The sequence below is a fragment of the Equus caballus genome, chromosome 17 (genome assembly GCF_041296265.1).
Source record: "Equus caballus isolate H_3958 breed thoroughbred chromosome 17, TB-T2T, whole genome shotgun sequence".
NCBI classification, from domain to species: domain Eukaryota; kingdom Metazoa; phylum Chordata; class Mammalia; order Perissodactyla; family Equidae; genus Equus; species Equus caballus.
Genome location: NC_091700.1, coordinates 93330351 through 93354275, shown reverse-complemented (window position 1 = coordinate 93354275; position 23925 = coordinate 93330351). Strand labels below are relative to the sequence as shown.

Below are 23925 nucleotides of genomic sequence, written 5' to 3'. Positions count from 1 at the left end.
GTTTCCCATATATTCCCATCTAAGCCACAAAGCACTGTGAGCAAATAAGACCAAATGATGTTCTCTCCATTGGATTTTGGAGAGGAATCTGCTTCACGATGAGAAGAGGCTTTCTCAGGGTCACCAGACCTAGGGGGCTGGGGAGCTGTGACTGGAACCCAGTTTGTGGAGGCTTACTTTAGTCCTTCCCCACTGCTCCCACCAACTATCTCGGAGTTGCCTTTTCTTTTCTCATTTTTTCCTTCTAGCCCCAATCGTTTCTCCTAATTCAATGTTTCATCTGGTTACTTGGCCATTGTCCTTTTCCAGTATCTTTCTCCCTTATTCCCATCTTATCGCTATTGCCAGTATTTGATTAGAGGACTCATTGCCTTCTTCCAGTAGCTTTTGTCTTAAACATTTGATCTTGTTTTATTGCTATTCTTGATCCTCCTATTTCTTTATACATTTCTTTTCTTTCCCCTCATGGCACTACTAGAAGATTCTCAGATGGGGGTGATCTTGCTCAAATGAAACCTTCTTTCATTTGCTAGCTATGTTTTTTTGCTCAGTATCTTGATCTTTTTCCAAAATCTAAATCAAGTTCCTCATCTGTCAGACAGAGGACTACATCCTAACAGAGACACCATCACCTTTTCCTCGGATTGCTGTAACTTCTTCCTAACATGCTCCATCTTTGTCCTTGTCCTCCAAAGAGAAAGATCCTTTTAAAATGTAAGTCAAATCCCATCACTCCACTGATTGCAACCGTTCAATGGCTGACCATCTCCCTCAGCGTCTGAGCCAAAGTCATCACCATGCTTTACAAAGCACTACATGATCTGGCCTCCCGTTACCATTGGTAACCTCCTCCCTTATTCTCTCTCTTTACCCACTCTGCTCCCGCCACACCTCTTCTCCTATAATTCCTTTCACACACAACACACATTCTTGTATTAGCATCTTTGCAATTACTTTTACTTATATATCTCATGTTCTTCCAAAAAACGTTTACAGGTACTTTGTCTTCTTTCTCCAACACCTCCTTCTAGTATCTGCTCAAACATCACCTTCTCAGTTAGATCTTTCTTGATCACTATTTCACAAATTACAGCCTTCTTCAGAACATCCTAATCCTTTGTACTTGGTTCCATTTTTTCTTCATTGAAAAGATCACCATCTCCAGTACTTATCATTTTTGTATAATACTTTTTAAATTTTGGTTCATCTCTTGCCTTCCCCCACTGGAATGCAAGCTCCAGATAATAAGGAGGGGCTATTGATTTTGTTCACTGCAATCTGCCCAGTGTCTAAATCATTGTGTGGCAGAGGTGGGCACTTACTGTAGAGTAAACCAGTGAGTGCAGTAAGCCTTTACACGTAGCAGGTACTGGGGCTCAAACATCAGCAAAACATAGATTGCCTGTCCCTGGTTCTCATGGCTTAGTTACTTGGGAAGAAACTTAAGAACGCAATCTATTTGTGATAGATTAACTGTAGGATTAAAGAAAAGGGAAGGCAATGACCTTCTGATTCTGGCTACTAAGGATATGAGAGCCAGTCATTTCCCTTCTGAAAGCTGTTCACCTCAAACCATCATAATTATTGATTAGAACTTCATTGATCACAAGAGCATCAAGTACAGCTGGGTCTCTTAAGTGTCTTCAACTGGAAAGTGGGAAGTTACCAATAACCAAGGCAGCTCCTACAGGTATTGTCATTCTCCACTTTCTCCTCTTTCTCTTTACCTGTGGGGTCATATGATCTCTTTCTTCTCCTCCCACCAAGTGATCATCCCATTGCCTCCACTTTTCTCCTTTAGTAGAGTCGTTCTCCCATCCAGCTTATTATTGCATGTGACCCCAAGGGAGCCACCTTGTCTCTAAAATTCCATGGCTTTCCAAATTCGAAATTCATCAATGACTGACTAACTGACTTTCAGTCTCTCTACTGCTCAGGACAAGTCATGAGTGAGTGAATTCTATTTCCCTGTGGGTCAGGTGTTTTTTTCCTGGTCCATACTGCTGAACAAAGGTAGAAAAGGGTGTTTGGCTATGTACTCCCGGGGATGTGAGCAGGATACATTGGGGTTGGCAAGTACTAATTCCACAACTGTTTTTTGTTTTTGTGTCCAATATGTGTGAGCCACACTTGTGTGCACTGGAGATATAGCTGCACTGGAGACATAGCAGATAAATATGACAGTTAAATACTTACATTCATGGAAATTTCATTCCAATGAAGGAAGACAGAAAAACAAACAAAGAATTTGCCAAAGGAGCTAAAGCTTGGAGATGATGCTGATGGAAGTTCAACAACTGAATCAAATATCTTCAAATAACAGACTCAAATCTAAAGGGGTGATATATGCAAGAAGCTTAGAATGCTGATGTCGCTATACAGCCACAAAATGTGAACAGATAAGCACTGTGATAGTTAAGAGGGAGGGAGAGCTAAGCCTGGCTTTAGTGGTCAAAGGAGAGTTAGATTTCAAAAGTAGAAGTTAAGCTCCAGATGATCTGATAAAAGGAGAACAGGGACTCTTAACAAATTATTTCTCGAATCTGAACTCTCCTTGCTCAGGCACCAGGTATTTATTACGCTGAATTCTAATTAACTTTGTAAATGACCATGGATGTGAACAGAAAGTTACATAGGCAAGAATACGCAAAATGTGTTTCATGGAGGAAATGGGTTCATTGGCAAGTAAATGGAGATGAGATTGTTGTTCATAGAGCACACTGGTGTCTAGAAAACATTTTCACATTTATCAGTCCAGTTCATTTTTACAACAATCCCCTGAGATAAAAGATATCTGATTTGAAATATCAATGGATGAGATTATATACTTTATCTGTCAATCAATGAAAAACAATTGAAGGGTTCTGAGCAGGGAAATGGCACCTTCATGCTGTTATGTGTCTAGATCTGTGCTCTTACACAAGCCCCATCCTATACCTCCAATGTCTCTTGTCTGTATTCCCTTGTTCCTGTCTTCAGCATAAAATCTTTTACCACAGGTCAAAATTTATTGCCTGACACTCCACATGTTGAATTCAGCCTCCAGTTCTGATTTCCACATTGTCTCACCTCTGAGCTTTCTCCCATTGTTTCCCCCAAGATTTTCTCCTCTCCTGTCCTCTCTTCTTTTCCTAATTTATCTTTTCTCATCCTGTTCCAGTGCCCTCCTCATTCACAGAGCCTTACTTGATCACCATAATCTTTATACAGCATAATAAGTACATACAATTTGAGTGACAAAATTCAGACTATATTTCATGTTTCTATTATTTTCTCTTAGTTGAGTATACTTTTATTTATTGCTATCTCCCAGACTTAGCTCTAGTTAGCCCCATGGATCAATGCTATAATTAATGCTACTTAACACTTTTATTTTTACAATTGAATAGAAAGTAGGTACTCTAAAATAAACATTTGCTTAATTTATGAGAAAAATAACACAAGACAAAAGTGTGACTTACAAAAATTTTTACCCCGGGATCTTTGTAAAAATCCAGCTTCTCTAGAGCATATAAAATAATTTTCCCTATGAAATACAGCAATATTGTGATTCTATAAGCAAGATATATGTGTACTAAGGGCTCCAACATAGGTCCTAGGACCTCAAAACCCAAAATAGGTCTTGTTGGACCTTCAACAAGACATCTTAATCACGCAGAAAAGTAGAAGTAATAAGTGTGCCTATTTCCTAAGGATTGGGAGGAGTAAATCAAATAATTTATACACAGAGCTCAGCACAGTGCTAGCTCATGGTAAGAAACCAGAAATCCAGTGAAGATATTTAGTTGGAATGAAAACCATCAGGAAGTTAAACATTATAAATGCATATAAAGATACAGGGATCATATTTTCCTAGATTAACAAAAGTTGATCTCCCATTCTTTCTTGTAGCAATCGTTCCCTTTTACTCTTTTCAAATAGTAAAGAAGCTTTCTATGAGGATCATTCTAGGGAAAATAACAGAAAAGGTAGCTGAGAATAAATATTCGTATTTTATTTGTTTTCTTTTGTTTTGTTTTTACATGGGGTGAGCATTCCAAGTAGGCACCAAAACTGATAGTGATGCAATACGAACATGCTTGATGTGACAGACGAATTTGTTTAGAGATTGGTCAGTTTTTCACTATCTGTATCTATCTCCCTTTCCCCCTGGGCACGGAGATAGAATATATTTTCTCGGCTCTCTTGTCATTAAGCATGTCCATGTGACTGATAGAAACCACTTCGAAGCCAGGTCCAAAAATATGTCCCTTGCAACCCTGTCTCTATCTCCATCCTATACCATCCAGCAGGCTGGATGCCGAAGCCTGGGATAAATATGGAGGCCATGTGTTAAGGACAGCAGAGCCATCGTCTGCTGAGACCCTTGACTCTCAATGGTGCAGAGGTTCTCTTGCTTCTGGGCCTTCCCAACTGCCCCAGTTCTGATTAGTCTTCATATGAGTTAGAAATAACTTTCTATTGGTCTGAAGTCACTGGGCTTTCTGGGTTTGACTGTTACTGGGGTTAGTGTTCCCTTTCACAATGGGATGTACAAGATCTGGGTTTTTCTAAGAGAGCAAAGCATTTTGGAGTGCAAACAGCAAAGCTTAGGGAGCTCAGGGGAAGATGACTTTGGTAGAATGGGAAACTATGTGAGTAGAACTCAAACACCTATTGGTGAGTAAGACATGGTTTAGTATTTCAACCTGCAGAGTCACGCTCAGAAAAGGGGATGAGAATGAAATTGCAGAAGATGTGGGTGATTCTAGAGCATAGGAAAACATTTGTTAACTTCATAGGGTGTAGCCTAAAGACACTGCAGGTTACTTCTAGATGTCCCATATCCAGCACCTTCCTAAGTGGTAGAAGACCAATGGATGGGAAGGAATTTTAGGTGGATGGGTCCACCTGAGGCAGATTCTCTGGGCCTCATGCCCTCCAGAGGAGTGGGAGAGAGTGGTTGAACGCTTCCTATGTCCTGAGCAAGGTGTGAAGAGGAATCGATGGTCAGAAGTCTTGCAGGAGGGGTGGACAGAATGAAGAATTCCCTGTGTGGGAGGTGGGGCGTGGATATTGTGTGCAGCAGTACTGAGAAAGCGAAGATGAGGGAAGCAGCCTCCAGACAAAGGGAAGGTGGACTCCTGCTGAGGTGAGAAAGTGGTTAGCAGGTTTAAATTAAGTTATTCATGTGAGGCCTTTTTGTAGGATTATCTTTTCATATGCCAAATAATTGGAAGAACCATCTTATCATGACCCTTTTCATTTCAATATTTAATTGAGGCAATTTTGGAGTATTTTACATTTTACTTGAAAATTCGAACAAATTCCAGTGCCCCTTTACTTAGTGTTTTCCACTTTACAGTTTACGGTGCACCTTTTACCTATTCACCTGAATGTCTATCATCACAGAAGCATCAACTGGAGATATTTATCCACTTACTAAGTGAAACCACAGGCTTGGGCACATTGATACGGGAAATTGAAAGTCCCTAAATTAAGTCAACATCTGTGGAAGAGAAATCTTGAACCGAGTCCTAAACTAAACGTGGGCTCCTGCAGATTGCCAAAAGGAAGAGTTGACATAAGGTTGAGCCCTTACTCAAGGAGACCTTTGTCTTTATTTGGTAACAATGGGCAAGTCTGAGTCAGGAGACAATGGAAAATTTTCCAATGTAAGGCAGAGGTGTATGCATAAAAATTAACTATAAACCAAATATTCTTAGTAATAGTCTCTTGATCTATGGTTTATTTATTTTTATAAATAAACTATATTTAAAAAAATCAGGCTTTCTTATTTAGAGGTAAATTTGTCTCATTTTAGAAATGTTTTTTTAAACTTTTCTTGTTAAATTATGAGTGAGTGCATTTGGAAATACCACTTCTTAGGAAGAGTCCAAATTGCATGTAGGCCTCTCTGCTGGTCAAGTAACCCCAAAAATGAGAGCCAAAAGAACAGAGAGAAGCATTGCTAGGGATAAGCTCATCCAGAGGGGTAAGTTTGAGGAGTGAGTCATCCTTCTAGAAAAACTAGAGGGACATTTGGAAGGTCTTTGTTAGCGGTAAATGATGGGAAATAAAGGAAAAGAATATATATGCTTAGATTTTGAAAACAAAGAAGAGATTTCTCATGAAAGAGGGAAACAAAACACAAAAAGATGAGTTCCTACCAAAGAAGACAGACCATATATATAATCACTTTATTTTTAAGGGCCAAAACCTAAATATTGATCATGTGGAAACTTCTGGGGAGATGTCCAGAGGGCAGGATGATTCCTGCTTCATATTAAAACAGATAATATTTTGCATATTCCTATTAGAACTGTATATGTGCTGGTTTTTAAAGTTTAATTTGTTTGCCAGTTCTACAGCGACTTCCTAAATAGTAAGAGCAGGTTATCATTGTGAGAATAAAGGTGATAAATGGAATGTATAAACTAAGTAGCATTGTGCCTAGGATAGAGTCAGAGATAAATACATGGTGGTTCTTTTCTTTCTACTCCCAGATTTCCCTAGATGATGTGTTTGTAATTCCAAATAAATAGCACAATAGTGATTTTACAATAGACAAAATTCGAATTTAAGTTCTACTTATATTATGTGGTCAAGACATGATATAAAGACTTCTCTAAACAACACTTGGTGTTAGTCACTTATGTTTACGTTTTGGAGTCTTATCCAAATCAAACCTTGCTCTATTCAAACTTGATGATAAAATGAAAAAGCGCAATTAGCTCATCCATAGGTTGAGTGAGTCATACTTTCTCATTGAAAAAGCTACCGTGTGGGAGCTGTCAGGCATTTGGGGAAATTACATCTACCACCTACCTTAAGATTTTAATAACAAAATGTACTAATTCCTTTTTTTAAATATGCAACAAACAGGTGCAATTTTGGTAGAATTTTCCAAAGGATTGTAAGGCTCTGTTTAATCTGATATTAACGGTGGGGGAAACTCTAAATTATCTAGGATATATTTTAAATGATGACTTCCCAACAGTTACATAAGAACAACTCAAACCAATGCAGCAAAACACAGGCAATTGCGTGAAACCCTGGAAAGACTCCACAGATTCCCAACCATCTCCTTGACCACTTTAAGTTCCATAAACGTCACACAGCTAACGCCTGCAGAAATGATACTTGGAGGAGGAGTTCTTTTAGAATGAATTCATATTTGGGGGGTATCAGAAATTAAATATTTACAGAGCTTAGAGCTTAAAGGACAATGGGGTCAACCCAGAGATAGAGCAATGGGCTTGGATCCCTGCCCCTTACTAAGTTTCTCTCTTTCCACAGATTTGAATAAATCCAGAGTAACTTGTATAGATATTTCTGGAAATTTTTCCTTCTTAATAAGTAACAAAGGATAAAGAGTTGGTGGAAGAGGGCTTGAAATGCTTCATTTGTTTACAACCATTAGCTACACAATTGAATTGGAAGGCTGCATTACACAAATTCAGTGTATATCATATTAATAATGACCAGGAAAAGGTGGATTAAAATGTTCTTTAATTTTCCTTTTCCAGATGAACATTTTTCAAAATCTGGTTGCGTTTTCCACATGCCTATCTCTTTATTTGCAGGCTTAGTTAATCTGTTCTGGTTATTTTTAGATCATAAAAAAAGAGAGAGAAATTTAAAGTGCTCGGCAGGCAGAGAGCTCACACAGCGACGCCTTGCTTCATCCACTTCTCCACGTAATTTTTAAGTTAGGTTCCTGCTGCTGCCATAAGTGTTTCGACTTTAGAATTCCTGCCAACACAGACAGACTATTGACAAGGAAATATAACAAGAGCCTTTCTTTTTAATTTACTTCCTAATAAGTAGATCCAGTGTAGAGGCTGGAAAAAAGTAAAATATGGTCCGAAACAGTGTCCAGTACAGAAAAGAAGTGAGGGTAAACTATTTTTTGCAGTAGTCTAGCTTTCTTTAGATTTTAAGAACACCATGGCCACATTTGGCAAATGTGGACCTCTTGCACACAGCAGGTAGATGCCATGATAATGTTGTCTTTATACGTTCTTGGGAAATTCCCTAACGTGTTTTCATTATTGTAACAACCAGGTTATTTACTCCATAGGGTGGGGCAGAGATTCCTAGGTATTCTTGGGAAGGCACTGCAGTTATCACTCTAAAAATTCCTTCACTGATTCCCAAAGCTAAGAAAAAGAATAGCAAAATGATTTTTTATCCCCTGATATTTAATATGCTTATAGTTCTTTCTACTATTCAATCCAAAGTTGAAGTGATAGCAAACTAAAAGGAAGGTCATCTGGGGATGCACGCACACACACACACATGAACTTACAATTTGCCTGCAGTTTGTGTCCTGTAGCTCAATTATTTGGAACTTGGAATATATAATTTTAAAAATGCAGTGCTAATACTTCATAAGAATTTCATTTTCTTTTCATAAATTGAAGTATATACTCAAAAGGGAATCTAATAAACAGGAAATGTCTCTAAAATGTTAATTTAGGAATATCTAACGACGTCTCAGTGTGGAGATTAGGGCCTCACCCTGGCTGATACAAACCTTGCGAGAGGTTCTGGGTGACGATGGGGATTTCAGGGGACCTGTGGATTGGCACGGGAGCTGCCTGCAGGTTAGGAACCGGAGGAGGAAATCCACGCCTGTGTTGAGGAGGAAGAAGTGGCAGCCCCGGATGGCTGATAAATTCCTCTTCTTTCCTTCCTCCTTTCTCTTTCATTTCTTTAATGAAGGTGTGTTAGTGTTCTATTGCTGTTGTAACAAATTACTGCGAATTTAGTGGCTTAAAAACAACACCCATCTATGATCTTGTACTTCTGTAGGTCAAAAGTCCGGGAGAGCGTAGCTGGGTCCTTTGCTGAGGGTCTCATGAGGCTGAAATCAAGGGTCAGCTGGCTGTGCTCCCACCTGGAGCTCCCAATCTTCTTCCTTCATCCCCGATACAGGCAGAGCTCACGTCATTGAGACTCTAGGACCGAGATCCCTGTGTCCTTGCTGCCTGTCTGCCAGGGCTGCTCTCAATTCTGGAGACCGCCCTCATTCTTGGTCCTGCAGACCTCTCATAACCTGGCAGCAGGCAAACCTCTCACGTCCAGTCTCCGGTCACCTTACCCTCTCTCTGACCTCTGCACCCAGCCTGAGAAAAGTCTGTGCTTGTGAAGGCCTCCCTGACAGGGCTCTGCTTACTTGGGTAATCCCCATACCTTAAGGTTAGCTCACCTGGGACCTTAACTACATTTGTAAAGGCCTTTCCCAGACGCACCTAGGTTGAATTGAATAACCGCCACGAGAATCTTGGAGCCCATCTTAAAGATCTTCTTACCACAGACAGTTTGCGCCCCCTGTGGGCGATAGTTGACTTACCAGCTGACCTTTTAATTGTCACTCCCTGCTATTTTCCTTTGACCCCCTGTTTCAAAAAACACTATTTTCTCTCTCCTCTAATCCTGAAAAAATATACATAATATTAGTGATATCGTCTGAAGGTTTTTTTTGGAAAAAAATATAAACAGCACGTGGAAAAAAGCAATAAATGTCTCCTAATAAAGTTTGCCACTCAGATTTATTAATATATGAATAAAAATTTAAGTAAATATGTTTTGATTCTAGTCTTTCTTTCAGTCCAACTTTCCTTAGGCTCATTCTTCCAAATTCCCAGAGCCCTCACTTTTCTCTAAAAGTAACTCTAAATCCTGGTTATCTAAGTTAACTCAGATTTAGAGAACTTTATCTTCAGCTCTTTTTTCTTTTTTTTGCATTTTCTATTTCTTTCCCCCCAGGAGTATCTGCTATTCAGTAGGCTACTATATATAGTCCATATACATCAAAAGGCTGGCCAAAATCTCTCATTCTTTTCTCATCACTTTTCTAATCTTTTTCTCCTTACTTTTCCGGTGTTTCTTCTGAAAGGGCATGTTGGGGAGGGGGCTCTGCCTTAGTCACTGGAGCAGGAGACATTTATAGCTTCTTTACCTCTGTCTTTCTCTCTTGTGCTTTCATTTACAGATCCTCCTCTTTTCTCTTGCTAAAACTGAGAATTAGAACAAGAAGAAAAGGCCCAGTTCATAAGGGACAGTGAGTGCCCAGCAATTATTACTTAGGCAGGAATCCATTTTGTGTTGATGGTGGATTGGGCTAATTTGATTGTCTTTTGTGGCCCCAGCTTGTCCACCCCCTCCTTCGCAGCTGTTTATTAATCATGACATTTTATTGAATAACCTTTGTATCCAAGGGTGAGGCTTCTAAGGCAGGAATCACACATTGCCCCACCTACACCCCCACTGAAACCAACAATCTCTTCCAGCCATTTTATGCCCTGCACACACACCCAGCTTGACTTCAGGGAAGCCAGATGAGTTCCTACAATCTTCACACAACCACTCAAGCTGAACATAACACCACCAATCGTATCCATTTAAAATTTGAACACTAATAGTTCAGAAATTTAAAAATCTCTGCATTTGGTTAATCTCCATACTCATCTTCTTTTTTCTCTCTTTCTGTTTTTTAAAATCTTACTTTCCTTCCTGTTCTCCTAAGTCAAAAATAAAAAGAAAAATGAATTCTGTCATTTGTGCATGGTTTGAATCCAAGCTCCTCAGACCAGGATAGGATAAAAATTGAAAGGAAAAACTACCTCTCTAACAGGGAGAATGAAGAGGCAGGTGTGTGAGAGGCCTGTGCTGTCTTGAGTGACTTCAAGCTGCAGAAAAGCTGCTATGAGGCCTTACACAGCTCTAACCCCCGAGGACCCAGTTTTAACAGTTGGAGGGAGAATTTAGGGGATCACTTTAAATTAGCTTTGTAATATAATTGTCTCAAGAGAATGTCATTATTATAGCCATTGCTTCTGCTTCCTTTGCTGGCAATAGCAATCCCTTCTGAATTTTTGTTCTATTTTTTTAAGGCACTTAAAAATCACGTAATGGTGCACACAGGCACACACACATGCACACAAGCACCTTGTGAGTTCTGTGGAGATCTGCTCCTTCACTTCAGTGGCTGAAATTTACTGTAGGGTGGATTAACTATGGGAAACGTTTAGGTAAGGAGCTCCCACTGGTGGTGGAGGAAACTTCACCATCCACACAAAATTCCTCTCCTTATTAGTCCTCTGCGAATGTATCTCTGAGTCACAGATAAAAGTGTGCCAATAGTGCTCTTTCACCATGTGATGAAACAAAAAATCGCCATTGTTCTTTTAGGTGGTTACCGGTGTTAGTCACAGCTGATAATAACCAGGAGGTGCAGGCTGTACCGCCAGGACCGTGTGAGGAGTTACGAGTCTGGATGGGCTCCACATGCACCATCGTCAAGTAGTTCAAATGCTTTTAAACTGTGAGGGATTCCAAAGCTACCGCCTTAAACCCTGCAGTTCTCTCGAAGCTCTCTTAGAACAAAGTTTATTGCCTTTATTACTAGTTTTACATTTAACCAGAGAAAACACAGCTTTTCAAAGTCTAACTCCTCTAAACTACTTTTGAGGAAGAACAGGGATTCTTTGCATGCACCAGAGATAAACTATTGAATTCTCAATTTGACTGTGGAGTTGAGCCACGTGAATTGGCCGTATGCAGCCCTGAGGCAGACATAAGTGCCTCCTTTGTTATGAGGCCCTGTCTCAACATCTCACATTCCCACAAATAATATTTCAACAGCCACATTACATGTGACCATCTTTATCGCAATCACCAAGAATGCGTTCATTTAAATTTGTTGACAAATTTAAATTCTGTGTCTCCTGTAACAGAAGGGAAACAATGTTGCATTTCTATGGGAGAAAGGGTAGGTTCTCCTCCTGGTATCCTGGACTAAGGTATTTGGAGACAACTGCCCAAACAGACGTTGGGAACAGAAAAAGACGGGGCTGGTATAGACTGAAAGGAACAGGAACAGTTTCAAAGAAAGAAGCAAGGCCATTAGGTAATTAGGCCAAAAGTGAAATTCTATATATATTCAACTTACTTTAAATCCAGAGGTCAGGTCCTTTTGTAATCAGAGCTCAATATAAAATTTCAGTTGGATATCCTTATAATGTGGGTTAGGTCAGTCTCCTGGGATTTCTGAAACAACTGGTGACTTGAATCCTACCCTTTAGGTCACACTTTGTCAGCTTGTGATGGCACCTGCAATGAGACTTTATTAAATGTACAAAATATTTTTGCTGTGCTATTTCTGGAGTCTAAAAGTTACAAGACTGTGTTGCGTAAGAAAGGGCTTAATTGCATTAATCTAAGGTATAGTTTTAAGATGATCTGTGCCAGCTCCTTAATGATCACTAGTAATTTGAGCCCCTACATCCCATACCTGTTTTTACAAACAGAATATCTATCTCCTTAAATTACTCAGACCCAGGAAGGGAAATCAAGAAGACAGAAAGGGCAATGAGTATCATGGTTGGGAGAGATCTTCTCTTGGGATGAAAAAGAAAAAGAAAAAAAAATTCTTTCAAAGCACATTTTCTAGTAATGCCTGGTATTTTAAAAGCACCAAACAGTGAACCTGATGCCCTCCTGTCTTTGTACTTGGCTCATTTGTTCATTGCTTAGTTCAAGCTTCATGTGATTAGTACAATGCAAAGCATATGCATGCTCCTACCTCACTATGCACCACACACAACTGATGAGGCTATTCTGAAGAAGCTGCCACAGGACTGGATAGAGGGGCTTGTAATCACAGGGGACGAGAAAGATCATTTCTTATTCTTTGAACCTTTGTGTACTCACAGAAACACAAAGAGGAAAGCAAATGGCAGTCTTGAAAAGGCACCAACATCTTTTCCCCGGCAGGCCTGCTGCCAGTGGGTCAGCTGCCAACACAGCTCTCACCACAGTTCTTGTCTTGCCAGGTAAAATATGGGACCAAAGTGTAAAATGTGGGGAAGTGGGTCACAGTGCAGGCTGGCTTTCCCAGGCAACTGGCTTTGCTTGAAGCAGGGCCCTCTGTTACTCAGAAAGAACGGCATGGCAGAAACTTCAATAAAGACTGCTTATCATGATGGAGAGCCATAATTATGGGTGCCTTTTTATAGAATGGTACATTTTTCCAAAGAATTTAGAACATACTGAAACTTGCTTCAATGCGAAGTGAAGTTCACGCATACATACACACACACTCACATACTGACATATTTGTGTGTATATTACTTTAATAGCAGTCACTTTAGTTATACCCAGAAAGAGGCTGTATTTGTTTAGGCAAATGCACTGCCAAGCACTTAGAATTTGGAAAGGGTGATTCTAAAATTAAGGGCTCTGAAATATGGGAGACAGCAGAGATAGCTAACTTGAACAGAAATGAAGGAGTGCCAAACAAAGTGGTAAAAGGGAGTCGGCAATATGGCAGGAGACTGGCATCTGCAGAGTCGAGTGCCCAGAAATAAGTCCTCGTGGAGGAACAGCAACTGGGCTTTTAAGAACAGTGAACTCTGCTACATGAACACATGGCTTGTATAAAATGCTGTGTGGATAAGGTATTAAACTTTTCGAAAGGATTTGTTGGTTCTTCTGTCTTTGAGGCAATGGAGGGAAAGGGGCTAACTTCCAATTCTGGACTGGAGAAGAAACAAGAAAAGAGCTGGAGAGAAACTTGGAAGCAGAGCTTACCATGTATGTGTCAACTTCTCGGAAGTTACAGAATTCTTGGTCAGGACAAGGGACTTTTTCCAAGAATTGGGGTAGTAGGTGGTTTGATTTAAACATATCTAAATCCCAAAGGACCAGAAACCATTGCTGATATCTAGATGATTAATGATTTACTAATACAGACAGTGTAAATGTTTTAAATGAAAACAGAAACTAATTCATCATTTTATTGATCATAAAATTCTCTCCTCCCTTCCCCTCCAAAAAACTCTCACACATGATACATTCAGTTCTTGGGGAATGGTGTGCTCCTCCTCTCTCCTTCCATCTCTCATAAGAATGAGGTGGCTTCACATCTGAATCCTCCTTTCCTTCCTGGATAGATGGCCCATTGTGGGACATAACCTAGAACACTGTGTTGACAGAACCAGCAGAGCAGGTTGTCGGAAGTTGATGATTTCTACACAGCACATAGGAATTTTTCTTCCAAAGAGGTCAGTGAGATGATGAAAGACTCTAAAACATTTTTCTGTTTTACAAGAGAGATCAAACTGATTATTTTTCCTGCACATGCTCGTTATACATAATCAGACACATCAATAAAAATGGAAAAATATTTGGGAAATTGTGTAGCCCAGTCTCCTCATTTCAAAGACGACAAAGCGCAGGCCCAGAGAAGTCTACATAACTAGTTCATACATGTTTGAGAGTTTGACAGGATTGTACAGGCACATGGCTTGCTTTAAATTAATTGATTTATCATTTTGCTGTTTTAAGTTTTTTGTGAAATACATTATAGTTAGACAATATAAACTTATTTGCAATTGCATGTAAAATTCAACTAGTTTCACATCAATGTTTACCTTAAAAGTAGGTTCTGCTTTTCACAATAATGTGGAGAATGTGCATTCATATGCACACAACTACCCACAGAACTACCCACATGTATTCCATCTCCCTGCCAAGTATTACCACACTGGAGTAATTTAGGAAGAACAACTTCTACTAGATGTCAAAGTTTCATGCTCCAGGTGGATTGTGATAGATAAAATTTGAGGGACATACAAAATAATTGGGGAAAATACAAGGAGAAGCTTTGTGAAAGCATATTCTAGAATTTTAGTAGTTAAAATAAAAAGGTGACTCCTTTATTCCCCATTACAGAATTTCCTTCCCCATTGCTCTTGATTTCGTTCATGTCACCATGTTTTTCACAAGAGCCAGTCTTTAAAACTAGACATTCAAAATGTCTCTCATTTACAGTCCCCCATTCCAACTTTTTATTTGCAATCATTTGTCAAATACTGCTTACTTTTCTAAGAAAAGAAAACAAAACACAAAAGCCAAAAAAAGCAAAACAAAACCCTCTTTACTTTTCTCAGTGGACTCCTTATTTAAACCTGGACTATCACAGTAGACTTCTCACTGGACACTTATCTCTAGATTCTTTCTCCCTTAGCTGTGCTGTCTGTGGCGTAGGAATCCTGTTGTCTTATTCGCTGTCAACTCCTGGGTGATGTACAGTGTCTGGAACATAGCAGGGGACAAATAATTATTTTCTTAATATACCATGTGATTTTGTACACAGTTGCCTGGTTAATTTACCTATATTTCTACAAAATCACTGTGGTGCTTAAAAATATTTCATGGTTCCTCCTTGCAGATATCGTAAACTACGTACATTTTCATCTTGGATTTTCACTGTCCTCTATCCCGTCTTGTTGGTGTTATTTCAGTTTACCTTTCCTCTAGTCCTTACACATGACCTTAGTCCTTGTTTCCATATATATCTTTGACGATGTCACCTTTGTGCATGAGGAATGCACTCCCTATGCTTTACGTGTCTGCGCCAACGTCTGGTGCCACCACCTCCAACAAAACTTCCTCGTGCATAGGTATCCCTGCTCACTCCTTCCATATCCTTCTCTCCCACAGACTGGCTTTCCTCCTCCATATCCTTCTCAGTTCTGGCAGCATTCCTTCCCATTGTGGAATCTGAGGACTCTCCTCATTTTGTTTCTTCTCCTCAGCCCCAATCCAACCATTCACCAATGCTGCCATGTTATTTTTACTTTCTTAACTTTCAGTTTTTTAATTTTCGCATCAATTCCTCTATAAATTCGGGGACTCATCGTTTGCTGCCTGGACTATCAAGCTGTCTTTAAGCTTTGTTCACTAGGACCTTTTCCCTCTGTGCTGCTTGGCACTGAGTTGGGCCTTTGGAAACAGTGATAAGAAAAGAAATCATGTCTCTGCTCAGCAAGATCATAGCAACTTTCATCAAAGAAGACAGCCAATCATCCTAGTGGGTGTCTTTCATGGCCTATCCAACACCTTCTCCTCTCACTTATTGTCCATCCTAACAGAGCCCTGATTTCCCTCAATCAATGCAGTGTCAATGACAAATTGTCATTTTCTGAGTTCAGATAGTGGTGGAGCGTGGATATTCACGATTTCATAGTTTGAATATCTATTTGAGATCATAATGGATGCATTTTAAAACTGACAGTTTTTATGTGGATTATGACTATAATTTTAACACCTAGAGGCAAAGATATTATGATATAATGAAAACGAGGAAATTGGAAACGCCTCTCTTGCCTCAGGGAAATTTTAGTTAAATTGCACACCCAAAAAGGTGTGCACCTCAAGAAAAGCTCATCAGTGACATAAAAATTAGACAGACCTTGTGTTTTTTAACCTTGAAATTCCTTTAACAAATAATTGTTTATATATTTCCTCCCAGTTGGTTTATTTTCTTTCTTCTTATTTTAACACTGGTTCATCAAAACAAGCTTTTTCACACATTCAGGAAAAATCTAGAAGATGGAAAAAATTGTATACCTTTGCTTTGCTCCGACATACTCCAGAAAGGATACTATGGCCAGGAATTTGATTTAACTGACAGAATTCTTTTTTAAAAACAGAAGAATAAGAGAATGAGAGGAGGAACACCTTGATGTCTCAATTCAAGAGTTCAGGTGCAGAGCCCTGCATCCTTAGGTAAGCAGTTTCAACATGAGGAGAGTTACAGCATACAGCCGACACCAAATCTCGCCAATGCTAACAAACAAAAATGTTCCTCCTTGATCCTGAACAGGATGTAGAGCTTCTATTTAACAAACATGCTATGAATGGATGGAATTCATCAAATGTTTAGGTCCCACCTGAAGCTATTAAAAGACAAACAAACAAAATACTTGTCAGTGGTTCAGAAACAGAACTCGAAAGCAATCAAAAGCATTTTTTTAATAAAATGGAACACATTGCTTCTTAGAACTTTTGCAATTTTGAATATCAAGGTTGATCAGGGTGTGAATATATGTGGAATTCCTCTCCTTTAGTTTACAAAGGGAAGACTCTCATTTGTGCAAACTAAAGCACTGTGCTCGGTGACTGTGGGTGAGTGAGTGCATGTGCATGCATGTGTACAAGAGTGCGTGTGTCTGTGTGTGCCTGTTTGTCTGCCTGTGTCTGTGTGTGTGATGAAAGAGTTTTCAGCAATGTATATGTGAATGCTTCAGAAACTGATTTTATCTGAGAGCAAAAGCTCAGTAACAATACATTCTTGATGACCACAAGACAAGAGATGCCCTGATGGACAAGACTAAAACCAAAATAATCAGTTTGCATTGCTAGTAGGAAGACGACCAGGCCAGCCTGCCTACGGCTACACACAAGGACCATAATTTTTACTGAATGTTGATTTCCTATCCAAGAAGAGAGAGAGAATAGAACAGATTCCAAACTCTCTCCCCTCTGTCACCTCCAGCTGATTTCACGGATGGAGCCGCACTAGTTTTGGAGGAGTAGACGGGATGAAACAACTCTTCAATACTGTTGGAGCTCGTTTCTGTGCTCCCTTCCTAAGTGCCACGATTTAACTGGTTCAGTGTCAGATGACATGGAAGAATGGGGCAAAGGGAAGATAAGTAGTGACCTAGAGACCTGTGCTGTAGCCTCAGTTTGGTCATAGATACAGTCATGTGACCATATATCTTTTATGGAATCATAGCATTTTTAAGCGAGTGATATCCATGAGATAATTACTTTTCTCTGATATCAACATTGTACAGATAAGAAATGAATACATAGACAGGGTGAGTGACAGAACCCCGCTCACCCGACTAATGTGCACTGGAGCCTGCTATCTCCTGGCTGGGGGAGTCAGATAGGCGTCTGATCCTTACCAGGCTCAGGGTCCCTGTCCCAGGAGCTATGACTGTGAATAGCATAGTCACGTGTATCAACTTATAGCAACAGGTAGAAAAACGTACCAGAGCTCATTTGAAAGCCTTGATCCAAGTGAAGCAAGTACAAAAAGCAAAGGATGGTTTGAAAAATCGAGAGGATGGCACAAATAGAAATTAAAACCTGATAAAAATATGAAGATTCAGCTGTAGAAAACTCTTATATGCAGTGAAAATAATATTTGTGTTTAACATCCTACTCAGTTATTGTAAAATCAAATCAGGTCACATGTAGAAAATCTCTCTGAAATTTAAAAATGTATGCAGATAGAAACAACACTATTAGCTTTAAAGCAATATGCAAGAATTGCCACATCCCCTTAAATACTTCTTTTCAGTTGGTAAAATTCTAAATGTAGAATCACACTGCTATGTACGAACTTGGTAAATTTTATCTTACTTTGTCTTTCTATTCAAGTCTGCTATCCTTAAAGTAGGAAGGCCCTGAAGTATCTCACAACCCACAGTTATATGACGGCGGAAACTGCGAACATAAGGAAAATTGGCTTTATGTATTACATGGTATTTTTTATATTATTTTTCTATTACAACAAGAAGATTTTTACATCAACATTTTTCTAACAAACCATTCTCCATCTAGAGTTTTCTCAAGTAAAAACAGGTTGGTTCAGATATAATTCCAGTCACATCTCATTCTATTTTTAATTTGTGTAACCAAGACAGTACTTGAGAGCTATAAAAACTACATTCTAAGAAAAATATTTGTAAAAGTTTTAGCAGAAAAGGAAGAGATTAATACCTGAAATGAAATAAGTAAGAAAAGGAGAGTTTGTTTTAATGAAATCATCTTGAACGTTGGCGTCAACAAGCACGCCGCTTATCCACTCCCTGACCTGTAATGCCAGGGTCCTTTGCTGCTGTTTTTAAAGCAGAGACTACTGGGGTCAAGTGGGCTCCTACTCCCTTTTCTGTTGCTTTTTTCCTTTAGTAATGTAGGAGTTAGCTCAGTATGGATTAACTTTTTGAAGAAAGTGATATATTTAAACCTACTGTTTCTATTTTACTGGGACATCTTTTGTCAGTTAAACATCTTCTACCATGAAATAAAAGAGGAAAATAAGTAGATAAATCTTCACACTGATTCAGAATAAATTAGACATTTTTCTGACTATTGTATGGATAAATTCCTGTGAAGAGAAGATTGCTATATAATGAGGAGGTTCCGTCTAGAAAGAAGATGAGAAGTCTTTGTTACTGCTTGCAGCAGTTGGCATAACTGAGCGCTCCCAGGGAGGAGGACCAGAGGCTACATACAGTTATTTCAGGTCCTGGGAGATCTACCTCTGTTTCTCATATACTGTTTTTATTTTTCAATCAAAAAGAGTGGGTACTTAGTAATATTATGTAAACTATCCTTTCTATTTGAGGATGCAAATGAATTGTCACTGTTTAAATAATATTACCTAATATTGCTTGTCTTAAAAATAATATAACCTCAAATTATTGAGTAGGTACCATGTGTCAAACAATGTCTTATGCATGTTGTGTGAACCTTCTCATTTGTTTTGAATAAAAAGTCTGAGAGCCAGGCAAGCTTATTATCCTCTTTTTACAAATGGAGAAATCGAGGCTTAAAAATATTGACTAGTGGGAGACAATGCAGAGCCAGGGTTTGAACACAGGTAGTCTAAATCTGACTAAGCATTGATTCAATACTGCAATTAAGTTTTAGTCTTTCATTTTACATGTAAATTGGTGTTAATGAGAAGTACACATACAGGACAACCTTGAGATTTATAAAATCTTCACTCACAATTTCACTTAAATTCATAATAACTAAACAGGAAAATGAGATTAGTGTAAGACAAAAGTACAAAAGATTTCCTCTTCTGGAGGAAATTCTATAAGGATACTTCTAGAAACACCCATCTTATACATGGTGGCTTGATATTTCTTTCATTGAATGACTGATTCTTAAGTTATTATTTCAGTTGTTTTGAGCAGTTTTTGATTAATTCAAGTTCCCGATACATGGATTCTCATTGTGTCCACCCACATCTAAGCTGTAAGTTATATGGGGTTGTTGTGTCTGTATGTACAACTTGTGCACTGCTCAAGGGCTCTTGATTTATGGAGCTAGCAGGGCTGAAATCCACCCATCTCTCTGCTCATCAAGCCTTATTACCGAATGTCTACATCCACTCTAACAATGTGCCTTTTGTTTTGTGCTAGAACACTGTGTTGGCTAGTAGCATCCTGAAGTCACAAAAGAGAAAAGCTGGTTGAGTTGCAAAGTGTAGAGACGGTGATGATATTCAAGAAAGCTCTCCAAATGGCCATGTGGTGGGTCAATCTGGAAACAGATTTTAAGAATATCAAGCATGAGACAAAGCATGATATGACCAGAACCAAAAAGATTAGGTTAACAATTTAGAGACCAATGAGTCAGATTGAAGCAAGAGCATCTATACAATTGGCTTCAGAGACTAATTTGAACAGAGCATTTCCTAGAGTTCAGTCTTTGTCTATCATAAAGTTGAGCTATTGGAGTAGCTTTCTCAGAAGTGAGTACCCAAGAGAAATTAGGTTTTAGTCATGCATTGTCAAAGGTTTCTCCTTAGGATGATTTTCCAATGGCTTTTGTTTAAGAAATTCTGTCTACCAATATCTAATATTTTCTAACAGTATTTGGAATCAAAGTGTTTACCTAAAAAGGAAAACACAATTCATCATATATATATATATATATATATATATATATATATATATATTTTACTTATCATGGTATTAAATTAAGGTTACAGTCTTAAATATTGCAACATGTTTATCAAGCCATCTCTGCTTTCTCAAATTGGAGAGTTATAGGTAAAAGAAAAGTGTGCTAGACAAAGACATACAATGATTTTCTACACAATTCATTCTCCATATTCGTATTCAAATAAATACTTAGAAGTTCTATTCAATCTATAGGAAAGATGGATATAGAAGCAGTCAGTAATTTAGAAGAATAGTTTTTTCATCTCATTTTCCGCCTTAAGTAAATTCAGGACATAATTTATCACATTGTGTATTATATTATATGTAGCAGATAAAGTTATTCAACACTTTTCAAAATCATCTGTTTAAAAAGAAGGGATATGAGTACTCCTTATATTAAATAATGTTCATCAATGAGACATTCCAAAAGGACCTCAATTTGGAAATGTGTACAAGGAAAATGATTGTCTTTTCATTGATTCTTTGATTACTATTAAAAGCTTCAGGAGGTTTCAGCTGCAAAACATGCATCTCACCAGAAGCTGCACAGAGAATCAGAACCAGTGATCTCTTGAAAAGGACGGTACACTATTTTTCTGCTTCAGTTTTAGCAACATTACTATGCATATAATTCTCCTTTTATCTTATTATACAACCAGCTTAGTTTCTTTAATAAAATTGGTACAACTTGATTCCCCATAGGGAAGAACATTTCTCATGTTTCTTTTTTCCTGTAAGAGAGAAACAACAGAGTTTGGGATATATATTTGCACTAATTATGGCTTATGGATTCAATTCCAGCTGTGGCCCAGCTGAATTTTAAGCAATATGTGATTTTCTTAGACTCTAATTGACATTTCCATATCACTTCCATGAAAAGCCTAGTTTCAACATACCTGGTTCCCCATGGATGATTTTAATTAAATAAATAAACAGATAGAAGTCATTAGGTAGACTACAAGTCAAATATTTTATTTATCTTTTTATAGCTGGAGTGGTATGATTTCATAAGCTTCAAAGAGTAAGCTTTTAACTAACCTTTGTCAAAACCTCAATATAGCCTAGATTTCCTTGACTCAAAGAATGAAAAATTATGTGTAATCTGGGATAAAATGTCTTGTTAGCCTTTTAGCAGCTTAAATATCATGTATTTTAAAAAATAAATTAATTGTAAACTATATAAAACTTCGAATAGTCAGTAAGAGCTTAAATGCGTATTCTCTAAGTCTATTAAATCTGCAATAATAACTAATACTTATGGGGCACTCACAGTTGGCCAGGTCTTGTTCTATGTGGTTGCATGTTTTAAGTCATTTCTTCCTCATAGAAATCTTCTAAGGTAATATTATTTTTTAATTATAATTCTTATTCAGTGGAAGAGGAAATTGAGGCACAGGTAGATTAAGGGATTCATCCAATGTTACACAAGTTGTAAATAATTGAGCTGGATTTAGATCACAAGCGGTCTAGGTCTGAAACAGGAACCTTATTCACTCTACCCTGGCAGCCTCTCATAAGGCAAAAGAAGTTCCCCAATAAAGTTTTGAAAATCAAATCCCAATTCTTTATAGTTATGGCATCATGGATAATACTAAATAATGAAGAATACTCATTCCAAAAAGATAAACACTAAATGCATGAAAGTAAGAAAAAACTGAATTATTTATTTGCATAGCATTCAACATTTATTGAACAAATCTGAAAAGCAAGATTCCAATTAAATTCTAGTAGGGAGTGACACAAAGTCATCAATCAATTAGTGCATAATAAGTACAGCAAAGAAAATAAAGGAGGGTAATGTAAGAAGGAGAGGCCCAATGGGCAGGATAGCAGTGAGAAGGCATTCGGGTAGATAGAGAACTCCAATGTGTGCCATCCGAGTTTGGACCTGAGAAAAAGTGAAGCACCAAGGTCATGAGTAGGGTACATGCACTTGAAAAGTAGTGGGAAGGAGAGCAAGTCTGGAACACTACAGGTGAAGGGGTGCATGATGGGGGTGATTTTGGAGGGGAGCTCTGGGCAGATCATGTGGACTGGGCAGATTATGGCTAGGAGGAGAGGCAGGCTGGGAAGCGATACCACTGGCTTTATGTTTTAAAATGACCACTCTGGTTGCTGGGTATGGGCCTGGGGCAAAAGCAAAGGACCAGGCTGGGAGTCAGTGCACAGAGAGAGAAGGATGGAGTCAGATCACATTGGGATGCAGAACGAAACTTCTGGATGGCACTTCATGGTTTTCAAAGCACTTTTACATCCTGCACAGCCAGAGGTAGAGCTGGCAATCAAGCTGTGAAAAGAAGAAACATCTCATTGAGGGGAGCAGTTCCCTCTTTAAAAATCCTGGACAAAACACTAAGTGGGTCTGATTCAGTTCAAACACTACTACTGACAAGGGCTTGCTGGTTTTTGATTTATAGTGGAGTTGAAACATAGCACAGCAGATGTGTTGCGATTTCTCCAAAGTTCAACTTCTGGAATCAGAAAGCCGGGGATCAGGAAAATAATGTGTATGTATGGACAACTCTCACCACAGAGGACACTTTGTGTTTCTCTTTGTAAATAGGTCCCTGTTCTGAGGCCTCCTGAGCACATGAAGGAGATCAAGTCTCCTAAGCTTCCCCCTAGCCAAAAATATGGACAGGAATGTGTAGCCTGCACTTTCATAGAGCACAAGAGGGACAGAATCAAAGTGGATTTTTCCAGGACATGGATTGGTCTTTCCCTTCCAAGCCCAATTTGCCCTTAAAATATTTCTCTCCATAGCCTCCTGGTTCTTTGATATTTCACAATAAATAGTTCCAATTACTTAGTTTTTTCCTATTGTAAACAAGGGCATGTGCTGGGCTCCAGAAGTGAAAAGGATAAAGATGACACAGGTGGTACTTTCTAGGAGGTTACAGTCTTGCATGGCAGATTAGAAAAATATATAGAAAAAGAGCTGTAACCAAGAAGAGAGTGTCATAAGAGAGGTGCTTACAAATTGCTGTCAAGATTCTAAAAAGGAGAAACTCATTTGGAAAAATCAAGAATTTCTTTAAAGGTCTTTGAAGGAGAACCAAGATTTCAGGACGTGCTTGGAGAACCCAGACATCTGGTTGATGAGAGCATCAACCTTGCTTCTCTTGTGCAAATTCTTGTGATGTGGGAATTTATCTTCAGATTGATCGTGTAAAGACATACAGAAGAAATACAGAAGGTACCTGACATACAAGGGCTCGACTTAAATTTTTTTGACTTACAATGGTATAAAAGTGATACACATCCTGTAGAAATCATACGTTGAAGTTTGATCTTTTCCCAGCCACGTAATCACAAAAGTAAACAACCAATATGCTTACAGCCATTCTGTTCTTCACTTTTCAGCACAGTATTCAGTAAATTATATGAGATAGTTTATTAT

At 38.6% G+C, this 23925-nt stretch overlaps 1 long non-coding RNA gene across 1 annotated transcript in view; it reads right to left on the bottom strand.

Moving 5' to 3' along the window:
* LOC138918565 (uncharacterized) overlaps positions 1–9158 on the bottom strand; it is a 43983-nt gene extending 34825 nt beyond the window's left edge. Inside the window, exon 1 of the long non-coding RNA XR_011428081.1 lies at positions 8519–9158. This is a non-coding gene — a long non-coding RNA (uncharacterized lncRNA). The remainder of the gene's footprint in view (positions 1–8518) is intronic.
* Between the last annotated feature and the right edge of the window lie 14767 nt (positions 9159–23925).